This window comes from Schistocerca cancellata, unplaced genomic scaffold (genome assembly GCF_023864275.1).
Source record: "Schistocerca cancellata isolate TAMUIC-IGC-003103 unplaced genomic scaffold, iqSchCanc2.1 HiC_scaffold_734, whole genome shotgun sequence".
Classification (NCBI taxonomy): Eukaryota; Metazoa; Arthropoda; class Insecta; order Orthoptera; family Acrididae; genus Schistocerca; species Schistocerca cancellata.
The window spans coordinates 1,470,598-1,483,916 of record NW_026046745.1 but is presented as its reverse complement, the minus strand read 5'-3'; positions in this window follow the sequence as shown (position 1 = coordinate 1,483,916).

Sequence of the window (13,319 nt, the reverse complement as noted above, 5' to 3'; positions counted from 1 at the left end):
TATTCTGTTACCTGACCCTTGGGCATAGCTGTATGATGGTGGCATAGAGAAATTGCCTTAGCGGTGTACTGCACCAGAAGCCGTTTCACGAACTCATAACTCGGCTTACCGTAACAACAGTGGCAACTCGGCCACAGAATTGGCGACGGGGCTTTACAAAAATTCCAATGCTGAGTAGGTAGGTTTCCCTACAAAGAGAGGCTGGGGAAAAGGTTTTAGAACTTCCCGTGTGGAAAGGAAGCAAGCATGTTTTTTGGCAAAATATTTGGTGAGGAAGGCGGAATGAGGGGATTGAGGCACCTGCTTCCCCACTTTTCTGTCTCAGCTTTTTAAAGAGGAGCGTAATATACTTTAGAGCGGTGCATGACAACTGATATGGAAGTAGTAACAACAAGCAGCGCGAATCCTGTAAGCTTTTGTTGCACCCGTGTCTCAGCTTTCAGTTTCGTTGATGTGCAATACGTAGCAGCTGACACGATGGCTAATGGATGACCCAGTCAATGCCGCTTGGAGTATAAACTGAAATGTGAGCGAAAGTGTAGTGTCAGTACTGGATGACGCAATCGCGGCTTGTTCCTCCCTTACCACCGCTCACAACTCGGCAGCCGGTATACAGGGAGTCGGCGGCCAGACCTTGTGTCTTCCACATCCCGGAGTCTCCTCGGAATTCGTTCTTCTTCTTGTGAACTAAAGAAAAACTCCTCCAGAACAAGCCATGAAGGCCCTACGGTACCGACTGGCAGCCGTGTCATCCTCACCCACAGGCGTCACTGCATGCGGATATGGAGGAGGGGCATGTGGTCAGCACACTGCTCTCCCGGCCGTATGTCAGCGTCCGAGATCGGAGCCACTACTCCTCAATCAAGTAACTCCTCAGTTTGCCTCACAAGGGCTGAATGCACCCGAAACGTCCGCTTTCAACAATTATACACGACTGTGCTTAAACTGACACACAATATTTTTAGCGCAACGCAATCTGACTTTCAATAATCTCTACAAAACAATGGCCCTGACTAACTTTAACCTATACCTTTCACAAATCACTTACCTCACAAAAATCTTCGTTACTCGAACTACTGCAATACAGCGAGCGCTCACCTCCAACTGCGCAACGCTACGCGCTGGTCACATCCAGCTGCCGCTGCCCAACACTACAATGGCAGACAACAATGCAAACTACCCACAGACTACACACAGCACAGCCAGTGATTTTCACACAGAGCCCTACGTGGCATTACCAATATAAAAATCTAAACAGCCTACTTACATATGCTCCCCACAAAAAAATTTTCAAATTGTTTTGGGCAGTGGCCAATAATGATTTGATAAAATGTTTCATAATTACAATAACAAAGATGTCCAATGCACACACTTATCAATACAATGTTGGTCAAAAGCTAAAATTTGCTCACAGACCATAAAGACAGTCCTGATCATTCATCATAATAGGAATTACAGTTATTTTTTTCACAAAGTCTCATTAGTAAAAGAAATTGCACAGAGAAGTAGTGGATTTCCATGCAGTCTTGAAGAAGTAGTATTGTCCTTCCAACGGAAAGACAGTTCTGACTCTTGACATGCAGACAGGTAATGGGCCACAACAGAGCAAACCCACAGCAGAATCATTCGACGTTTTGAAGAATATTGGTAGGTAGGTCATCACAGAGCAGACGCACTGTAGTCCTGGTAGAGAGTATGGTATTGGTGGGCCACCAGAGGTGCAGACCCACTGCAGTCCTTGTAGAAATTGTGGACAGACCCACTGTAGTCCTGGTAGAGATTGTGGTATTGGTGGGCCACCGGAGATGCAGACCCACTGTAGCCCTTGTAGAGATGGCCAGCAGCCATCTGTTGCGACTGTGCAGGTGCACAATCACCATCGAAGAGTCTTGCAGTTAATATAGCAAGTCCATAATCACCACTTGTGCACTCACAAAGTTTTTGGAATTGTCCTTAGAACCAGCAATGCTGTTGTCCAGTCCCTTGCTGAATTATCAACACACGTGCAAACATTAACAGTCCCTACTTCTCACATATTGTCCATATACTATGACCAACAGAAATGTGTGCAGTGAAATGAATGCTTACAGGTTACTTAATTTGATTAACTGGTGTCAATTACAATATTATAACATGAGAATACAATTATACCTTTCACAAATCACTTACCTCAGAAAAATCTTCGTTACTCGAACTACTGCAATACAGCGAGCGCCACTACTGCCAGCTAAATAAAAGATTCAAACTACAGAAGGCACTAACTACTGATAGGGATAGTTAGCAAATGAAAGATATTAATAGAGAACAAACAATGTATTTACCTTAATAGTCATAATATATATAGCAGTTCATGACAAATTACAAAACTCCGCCATCTCTCTCCCCACATCCACCACAGCTGGCGGCTCACCTCCAACTGCGCAACGCTACGCGCTGTTCACGTCCAGCTGCCGCTGCCCAACACTACAATGGCAGACAACAATGCAAACTAGCCACAGACTGCACACAGCACAGCCAGTGATTTTCATACAGAGCGCTACGTAACGTTGCCAATAAGAAAACATAAACAGCCTACTTACACACCCCGCTTGCCAACAGTGCTCGGCAGACCGGGCGGTCACCCACCCAAGTGCTAGCCCAGCCCAACAGCGCTTAATTTCGGTGATCTGACGGGAACTAGTGTTACCACTGCGACAAGGCCGTTGGCCTTCTTGTTGCGAACAGACTATAAAAGCACGTGAGACCGTAATATGAGGTTTTGCTTAATTTTTCGAGAGCGAAATTCCTATAAGATGTGATCCACAAAGGCTGAAAAAGTTTCTATTCCGAATAAATGTTTCTCGGCTTCCTTGGAGCACTTGTGTGTCGATCAAGTAACATGGTGGTTAACTCTCCTTAGGAGGCGTACGCTACGAATATTGCTACAAGTCCTTGCGCCAAATATCGATTCTCTCCTGGTTCCCGCCATTTTACAACAGCGTCTTCCACTGACAGCTTCTTGGACCTCACTCTCTATACTGAAGGATTTACATATACAGGGAGTTACCGTTATAAGTGCAGGGATCTTATTTTCAGACTAATAATTATAGTTATTTGTAGTGTTATCGTTTTTAGGCTTGTTAGTACCTCCAAGTACATGTCGCAAGGGCAAGCCATTAATGTTTATTTTCACTTGGGCGCCACGGCAGGAGAAGAGTAGATACGTGTATGCAAAGCGGTAGTCTATACTGAAAGCCGTACTCCACTTAATGGTGCAGTTACGACCGCGTAGAAGACGTCGGGTAGTAAATTACGTGACGTGTTTGTCGGAAGACTGTTCCACGCAGAGAAAACACAATCTACTCACTGATGCACGTGAATGTTAAGGTACTACATATAAAAAGATCTCCACTTACACCATTTACGCCCACTGCAGGGAGATTCAAAGACAAAGAAGAATTTTCAGTTGTTTATTACAGACTAACTGTGAAAGATAGAAACACATTGCGCATGCCACTGGACAGAGGAAAACTGAGAGTTTTACATTCGCACAGTAACTAACACTGTACACCAGCACCATGTGTTGCTCCAGAAACATCGAAACGGTAGTCCGTTTCATTCAACACCCGAATCAAGAGGTTCCTGTTTATTTGTCGACAGCTTCTACATTTCGTTTTCTCAGTTCTTGAAGAGCAGCTGCCACAGGTGGGACAAAAAGTCTGTCTTTTATGTACCCCACAGGGAAAAACCGCAAGGTGTGGAGATCTAGTGATCTGGGAGGCCAAAAACAATTAACAGGATCTCGTTGTCCAGATCATCTAATCCAGCGTTGTGGGATGGTTCTGTTAAGAAAACGCCACACCTCAAGATGCAAATTGTAACGCCGGAAATGCATATCCTCCTATTTCCATCTATTGTACTATTATTTTATTTCCTTGCTTTGTTACCTCAAGATATGACATTTCTGTCTCTTTGTATATTGTAATTGTTTTACTATTTGTGTATATATATTTATGCATTTATGTCGATGTATAATTGCTTTGTTTCGTAAATATTATTTGTATTTTTACGCTGGGTCTTGCCTAGGGAAAACTGCTATCGAACGATTACATCGATAGGTCGTGTGAAGAATCAAAGTGTGTAGGATCATTGGTAGTGTTAACTCTGGCGCGTAGTGCGCGGGCAGAGAGAGTCTGGCTGGAGTAGCGAGTGGAGGAGGGGTGTTGTGTGAAGCTCCCGCGAGTTGCCGCGCTTTCGCGGTTTGGCAGAATGTAATTGCGCTCGACTTGCGATGATAGTTTCTGACATGATGTCGAGGACGGGAAGCATTAACTGGCGCACATCAAGAGCCCGTTTCGCCTGGTGACCGGGTCGAGAAGGAGGCGCGCCAACATCCAGCTTCTGCAACAGCGACGGCCGACAATGAGTGACTGTCGCCACCTCCTCGATCGACGGCTTCAAACCTTCAATCAACCAACAAGGAAGACTGGACGCACGTAAAGTTCTAGAACTGTATGGCAGACCTCAGCATTTCAAACTGTTCAAATCACAAAATTATAGCAATGTAGCATGAACCTTTGTTGCTCATTGTCCCAATTGCATTACCAAGCAGGGTCCCTTCCTTTTCCGGAATGAACCCGAGTGACATTGAAATTCAAACGCCAGCATTAAAGTAATATTCTATTTCACTGCTTTAATTTCAAATTTCAATTAAGGTATTCATAGCTGGCTACAATATTTAGATTACACTAACACAAATTAAGAGTGCGAGTTTTGTTACCGTATTTTAGCTTACCTGTGACTGCAGCTCAGCTTGGTACGTACTAAATTTTACTATTGTTAATTGTTCAGAATCATTTAATTCAAGTTCAAAGTTGAATCTCTTCTTTCTAAATGGCGTCGATTCAAGTAGCTTTAGAAATGATTGTTGAGGTAGTCCAAGACTAACTGTATTTTACTGAATTTCGATGTGCTTCAGAAAGAAAGCTCACTAATAACTGCAGTCACTAAATTAACTTTCGATTTTCCTGTTTTATTAATTCTTTTGCTAAATTAAGTCAGAGCGTAGCGAATTATATTACTTCTGACAAACTTTCAGTTTTCACACTGCACGTGTCAACCTTCAGTTGCCACGCTTCTAGTGCTAATTATATGTGTAATAACCGTTTTTTTTAGTTACTATAGTAATTGTCCTTAGGACTGGCGACCGTAATTTCCCCCAAATCTCAAATATCTAATTACCGCTAGTTGATTGTTAACGTAACGGCCGCACATTTACTTTCTTTATTAACTTTACCCCTTTTCCAAAATTAATTTCCACCAGTTTCATTTGCATTTTTCCTTTCATAAAGATGTAACCCTTTCCTCCCTCTTTACCGACAGGTTAACTTCGGTGACGATTGCTTTTCCAAAATTCCCATTAGGTACACGCGGTTTAATTTTTCACTGTCATTAAGGTCGATAAGTGAGGGGGAGGTTACAAAGTGAGGCACGTCGATTCGTCCGGAAAGACAAGTAGTTCGCGAAAAGGTGTCCTCTGTCATAGCCTGGAGAACTGAAATACAAAATTCGCACCTTCTGTTGTGAGCGCTGAGATAGAATTGCTCACAGTTACTGCATCTACTGAGGCTTCTGAGCCGCGTGGCTCGATCAGCGATATTCCCGCCGCCGGTGTGGGTCATCTTTCCGGCGGTTTGCGCAGAGCGCTTCTGGCGCCACGTACCGGGCCGATCGGGAGCGAGAGGAAAAACTGAGGAAGAGGGAGTGATTTTGCTTTGGGGGGAAAAAAGAAGGGGGGGGATGGAAGCGTGTTGGGCCCATAATCCATAGATCCGTGGATCGTAACCACGCTCTGCTACCAATAAAGTGTCGAGACGATATGTAATTACACCTTTTAAGCAACGACACAAACTCAGCACAATATGCTTTAGGGTGGTACGACTGGATCAAAGTAACACATCAGGCAATCACCATCTACAGTTGTACCTAAAATTTTATTTGTTGCCTTTAAACAACAGAACTTGACAAATAAAACCATCACATGTTTAAAACTACCACACGTCTTTAAAATTTACCATTCAGGTTAAAGTAAATTAGTTCAGTTTTAAACATTTATATAATCGCGGCGCTTACGGCCTATTACACTTTTACTTAAATGAGTTAAATTTTATAACTAATGTACTCTTTCATTACGACACCGATTGTTATTATCAAAATAATTCAGTTAATTTAGCAAATAACAAATAAAATGTTAGGTGCTGTGGTGTCACCGCCAGACACCACACTTGCTAGGTGGTAGCTTTAAATCGGCCGCGGTCCATTAGTACATGTCGGACCCGCGTGTCGCCACTGTCAGTAATTGCAGACCGAGCGCCACGACACAGCAGGTCTAGAGTGACGTACTAGCACTCGCCCCAGTTGTACGACGACTATGCTAGCGACTACACTGACGAAGCCTTTCTCTCATTTGCCGAGAGACAGTTAGAATAGCCTTCAGCTAAGTCCATGGCTACGACCTAGCAAGACGCCATTAACCATTTCAAGAGAGTGTCTCACTTGTATCATCAAGAATGCTGTATACAAATGATGGATTAAAGTTAAGTATTACAGAAGCTACGTACTTTTCTTTATAGCATTCATTACGTATCCTGTTTCAGACCTCACGCCCATCTGCGTTAGCGTAACGCATTTCGGCTACTTCCGAGTGGCGTGGCTGTCGTGTTACGCCACAACAGGTGCAACTGTCGATGGTCCAGTCCTACCACTCTATAGCCTATTGTGCTGAGTTTGAGCCGTTGCGTAACAGGTGTAATTACGTGTCGTCTCGACACTTCAGCTGCATCTGCAGGCTTCGTTTCAGAACAATTTACACCGTTTTTGAAGAAGTTGAAGTTGCTGGCCTGCCCGTCTTGTGGACTTCCGAGGGCTCCGTGTGAAGGCATCTCGGGTACGCTCGAAATTTTCATCACTCCTGCGTGGGCGACCAGTCCTCTTGCTTTTGCATATGCAACCAACTTGCACGAATTATTTATGTCAGTCATAAATTTGCTTGTGCAGAGGCGACTTCTTGCTGAATCGACGGCGCAATGCTCGTGGCAGTGTGGCAATGTATTGACTTCACTCAAATTTCAACACACAAAACGTTGTTTCTTGTTGTGTTCGTCATATCGCTACAAACAAACAACAGAGCATCTGTGTCAAAACTTTGAAACTTCTTCTACTCTGTGACATGCTCAATGTGTTTCTATCTTTTGTACTTTGTCTGTAATAAACAACTGTATTTACCCTGTGTTATGAACACTAACGCTCCTACCAAATTTCGTTGCGGCAAACCCAAAGTGTCTTTCACAAATAACGATTTCTCCTCGTTCGTAACAATGTACTGAGTTTTCAAGACATTCTTCAGTCCTGTCAAAAACTTGATCGTAAGTTCCAAAAACACCTATTTAGTCCACTAAGTGACAAAGAGGTACCGTATTTAAGAGATTATGAAAGCCCTCTGCTTCATTACCATCTGTTACAATCTTTCATCTACATCTATAAGGAGCAGTCAAAGGTAATCGAGACTGACTGAAAAATGTAAATAAACTGTTTACCATTTCAAAAGTAATCGCCATAGCTGTTAATACATTTATTTACTCCACTGTCAGACGAGACTGTCAATGCCTTCATGGCAAAAATCAGAACTCACGGCTGTATTTATTGTCTTCCTGTTTGTGTTCCCCGTTTTGCAGTCGGGAGAATCGTGTTTATGGAATTTATGTAATTAATTCCATACAATATGTGATTTCCCTTATTGTGGCATTTTATGTGTTTCAAGATTCTGGTAACCCCTGCCGTGCGGTCGTGATGTTCATTACTTCGGATTTTTCTAGGTCTCCCCTTTCATCCTTTTCACACGGTACTTTTGGTTTCATGACAACTATGGTGTGAGAATGACCTCAGATAGTTACTTTACATTATGTGACCAAAAGTATCCGGACACCTGGCTGAAAATGACTTAAAACTTCGTGGAGCTGCCTATTGGTAATACTGGAATTCAGTATGGTGTTGGCCCACCCATAGCCTTGATGACAGCTTCCACTCTCGCCGGCATACGTTTAATAAGATTCTGGAAGGTTTCCTGGGGAATGGAAGCCCATTCTTCACGGAGTGCTGCATTGAGGAGAGGTATCGATGTCGGTCGGTGAGGCCTGGCACGAACTTGGCGTTCCAAAACATCTCAAAGGTGTTCTGCAGGATCCAGGTCAGGACTCGGCGCAGGCCAGTCCATTACAGGGCTGTTATTGTCGGGCAACCACTCCGCCACAGGCCGTGCATTATGAACAGGTGTTCGATCGTATTTGAAAGATGCAATCGTCATCGCCGAATTGCTCTTCAACAGTGGGAAGCAAGAAGGTGCTTAAAACATCAATGTAGGCCTGTGCTGTGATAGTGCCACGCAAAACAACAAGGAGTGCAAGCCCCCTCCATGAAAAGCACGACCACACCATAACACCACCGCCTCCGAATTTTACTATTGGCACTACACACGCTGGCAGATGACGTTCACTGGAAATTTGCCATGCCCACACCCTGCCATCGGATCGCCAGATTGTGTACTGTGATTCGTCACTCCAGACGACGTTTTCCCACGGTTCAATTGTCCAAATGTTTACGCTTGTTACACAAAGCGAGGCGTCGTTTGGCATTTACCGGCGCGATGTGTGGCTTGTGAGCAACCGCTCGACCATGAAATCCAAGTTTTCTCACCTCCCGCCTGACTCTCATAGTGCTTGCAGTGGATCCTGATACAGTTTATAATTACTGTGTGATGGTGTGGATAGGTGTCTGCCTATAACAGATTACGACCCTCTTCAATTATCGGCGGTCTCTGTCAGTCAACAGACGAGGTCGGCCTGTACGATATTGTGATGTACGTGCCCCTTCACGTTTCCACTTCACTATCACATCGGAAACAGAGGACCTAGGCATGTTTAGGAGTGTGGATATCTCGCGTACAGACGTATGACGTGACACCCAATCACCTGACCACGTTCGAAGTCCATGAGTTCCGCGGAGCGCCCTATTCTGCTCTCTCACGATGTCTAATGACTACTGAGGTCGCTGATATGGAGTACCTAGCAGTAGGTGGCATCACAATTCGCCTAATATAAAAAACGTATGTTTTTTGGGTGTACGGATACTTTTGATCACATGGTGTACGAGGTGCGTTCAAGTTCTAAGGCCTCCGATTTTTTTTTCTAATTAACTACTCACTCGAAATGTATGAAACTGGCGTTACTTCTCTACGTAATCGCCCTGCAGACGTACACATTTTTCGCAACGCTGACGCCATGATTCCATGGCAGCGGCGAAGGCTTCTTTAGGAGTCTGTTTTGACCACTGGAAAATCGCTGAGGCAATAGCAGCACGGCTGGTGAATGCGCGGCCACGGAGAGTGTCTTGCATTGTTGGAAAAAGCCAAAAGTCACTAGGAGCCAGGTCAGGTGAGTAGGGAGCATGAGGAATCACTTCAAAGTTGTTATCACGAAGAAACTGTTGCGTAACGTTAGCTCGATGTGCGGGTGCGTTGACTTGGTGAAACAGCACACGCGCAGCCCTTCCCGGACGTTTTTGTTGCAGTGCAGGAAGGAATTTGTTCTTCAAAACATTTTCTAGGATGCACCCGTTACCGTAATGCCCTTTGGAACGCAATGGGTAAGGATTACGCCCTCGCTGTCCCAGAACATGGACACCATCATTTTTTCACCACTGGCGGTTACCCGAAATTTTTTGGTGGCGGTGAATCTGTGTGCTTCCCTTGAGCTGACTGGCGCTTTGTTTCTGGATTGAAAAATGGCATCCTCGTCTCATCCATTGTCACAACCGACGAAAAGAAAGTCCCATTCATGCTGTCGTTGCGCGTCAACGTTGCTTGGCAACATGCCACACGGGCAGCCATGTGGTCGTCCGTCAGCATTCGTGGCACCCACCTGGATGACGCTTTTCGCATTTTCAGGTCGTCATGCAGGATTCTGTGCACAGATCCCACAGAAATGCCAACTCTGGAGGCGATCTGTTCAACAGTCATTCGGCGATCCCCCAAAACAATTCTCTCCACTTTCTCGATCATGTCGTCAGACCGGCTTGTGCGAGCCCGAGGTTGTTGTTGTCACACGATGTTCTGCCTTCATTAAACTGTCGCACCCACGAACGCACTTTCGACACATCCATAACTCCATCACCACATGTCTCCTTCAACTGTCGATGAATTTCAATTGGTTTCACACCACGAAAATTCAGAAAACGAATGATTGCACGCTGTTCAAGTAGGGAAAACGTCGCCATTTTAAGTATTTAAAACAGTTCTCGTTCTCGCTGCTGGCGGTAAAATTCCATCTGCCGTACGGTCCTGCCATTTCTGGGACATATTGACAATGAACGCGGCCTCGTTTTAAAACAATGCGCATGTTTCTATCTCTTTCCAGTCCGGAGAAAAAAATTCGGAGGCCTTAGAACTTGAATGCACCTCGTATTTTATTTGTAAGTAAGGTCCTGTTTTCCGCCTTAACTTATTTTAAATCATTTTAGGAATTTTAGCCGCATAGTTCCTTATCTGAGATTTCAGACTTGAATATCCTCTCCAATTGTCTTGCAACGCAACATTTTTATTATTACAGTTTACATCAGATGATGGAACGGTTAAGTGTTCCGAAACCGGTCCGGTGGTGTAGACAACAAAAGATTGTTGATTCAGCGACAGTTGTGCCGTTTCTTCATTTTACAAAATACATCATACGCTTTTCTTCGGAACGATGATTGCAACCAGGCGTGCACGTCTTCGTCGGAAGCAAATCAACTTCTATGAATGTCTTGGATCACAACTCTAGAAGTATGGAAACTGCATAGGGAGAGATCGTGGCAAAATGGAGTATCCGTAAGGGCCTCCCAGACCACCAGCCAGTCAGCATTTTGCGAGGGTTTTTTCGACTACACTGGAGAAGTTTGGCTGGGAAGCCCTTACACATCCTGCACAGAATCATGATCCCTCCTCGTGTGACGTCCATATTTTTGGACTTCGGAAGAATGAATTTCGTGCCCGCCGATTTCCCGTGGGCGAAGAGGTACACACCTGGGTGGAGTCACGGTTGTGTAGTCATCCGTAAGCATTTTTCCACGACTGCATTGGCCCTTTTGTATCAGAGTGGGGTAAATGTATTAATAGTTATGACACTTACTCTTTAAATAATAAACAGTTTTCTCACTGTTTTCCACCTGTCTCGTTTTCATTTGACTTCCACTTTTACGTACACACCACATGCCCCTGTACAGTGCTTATGGGGGGGGGGGGGGAATGGAAGTAGGGACATATCGCACTATAACGGTAGTGAAATAGCTGGGCTAGCAGGACAGAGCCGTTGCGGTTATATTTGTGGAAAGGGGCCAAAATAAGTTACTGTCAGTTGTACTCAACATATAAACTTTATTTCTTAAAACACACAATCACACAATCAGGAATCAAAACTCTCAAGGTTTTAACGAAAGACCTCCTTTGATTTAATTTACATCGGTTGAAGGCCACATCGAAAATCCAAGGCGCATGGCCTAAGCACGGAATTGAGGTACAGAAGTTCTTCTGGAGGTTTCACTTCTGTATAATTTTTTTTTATCTTCAATATAAAAAGGCTGAAAGCCTTAGCTTAAATTTTTTCCGATAGAACTTGTCTGAAGGCCTCACATTAATCAAGAACAGTGTTACGGCTTAAGGCCGAGACAAAAATTTTCCAATTTTAATCTAAATAGGCTGAAAACTCGGCTGAAGGCCGCATATCAATGAAACAATTTAACGACTTAAGGCCTAGGAAATAGAGCTTTCTATTTGAAAAGGCTGAAGGGCTTATCTTAAAATATTTCGTGTAAAACTCGTCTGAAGGCCTCATACTAAAGAATAACAACCTTATGACTTCAGGGCAAGTCAAGGATTTTGAATTTTTAGTTTAAGAGAGATTAAAACTCGGCTGAACGCCACACACCATGCAGAAAACAATTTTACGGCTAAAGACCTAAAGGGAAGAGCTTCTAATTTTCAACTAAAATAGGCTAAAGGCTTTATCCTAAAATGCTTCACATAACTCTCGGCTGAAGGCCACATACGAAACCCAAATCTCGTGGCTTAAAACCCAGACCAAGAAATTTCCAATTTTTAATCTAAGCTGGAAAACTCGGCCACATAAAAAATAGAAAATATTTCTTACGGCTTAAGTCCTAGACAAAATTTACAAAAAAAAATGGCTCTGAGCACTATGGGACTTAACATCTGAGGTCATCAGTCCCCTAGAACTTAGAACTACTTAAACCTAACTAACCTAAGGACATCACACACATCCATGCCCGAGGCAGGATTCGAACCTGCGACCGTAGCAGTCGCGCGGTTCCGGACTGAGCGCCTAGAACCGCTAGACCACCGCGGCCGGCGGAAAATATATCCGCCACACCAAAGATAGTACAACACTACTAGTATCGATACACGCTGCTGCTGCCACTCACAGAGAGAAAACAGCAACGTTATGGCGGTAACCGAAGAAGAAATAAGACAAGGTAGCATGGCGATGTAAGTGCTGTTCTGTCACCTTAGGAAATATATAACGATAATATGTACACATAGTATTTGTTCTAGTCCTGTCCAAAGACCGCTTACAACATTCACGGTTTTTTCTTGCAATTACGTTTAGTACTTCAGATGTTATTCTAGCTTTGGTAATTGAAGTAATTAAACACAACTACCTTCCTAACAACGGCTAGCGACCTCAGATGAAGCGTAATGGATAAAGCTCGGTCAAATGTGAAGTTATCGTATAGTCTTGGTTGCAGCTTTTCTATTTCGTGAAACTACTACTTCTTGCGAGTGATAATATTACTGAAAAACACGATCGCCAGCCAAAATGACGAATCGATTGATGTTATTCAACAAATTCACCAAATTTTGGCGTTACTATATTTTGGTGCTTATTAAAACTTTTTCTCTTTTAATAATTGCTATCACTGAAGGAACAGGCTAATGCACGTAGATAGCTGAATAATGACTGCTTTCAGAAATGGTCACACGCACACACTTAGAAAGTTTTGGTCCATGAAAAAAACGCCGTAACTTACGTTTCTGAAGGTAATATCAGCAACACTGCCTTTGAAAACATGTATTATACACAAGCAATATTTTACGATACTTGCGTTAGTATCGAAATTATTGCAAAAGGTTTTTTTTTATATTTGGTTTTTCTCAGTTTTATTGAAATAGATACTTTAAGTAATTTTTTGGACAGAAGGTCCCAATAACCAAGTTCACACACTAGGTACAATTG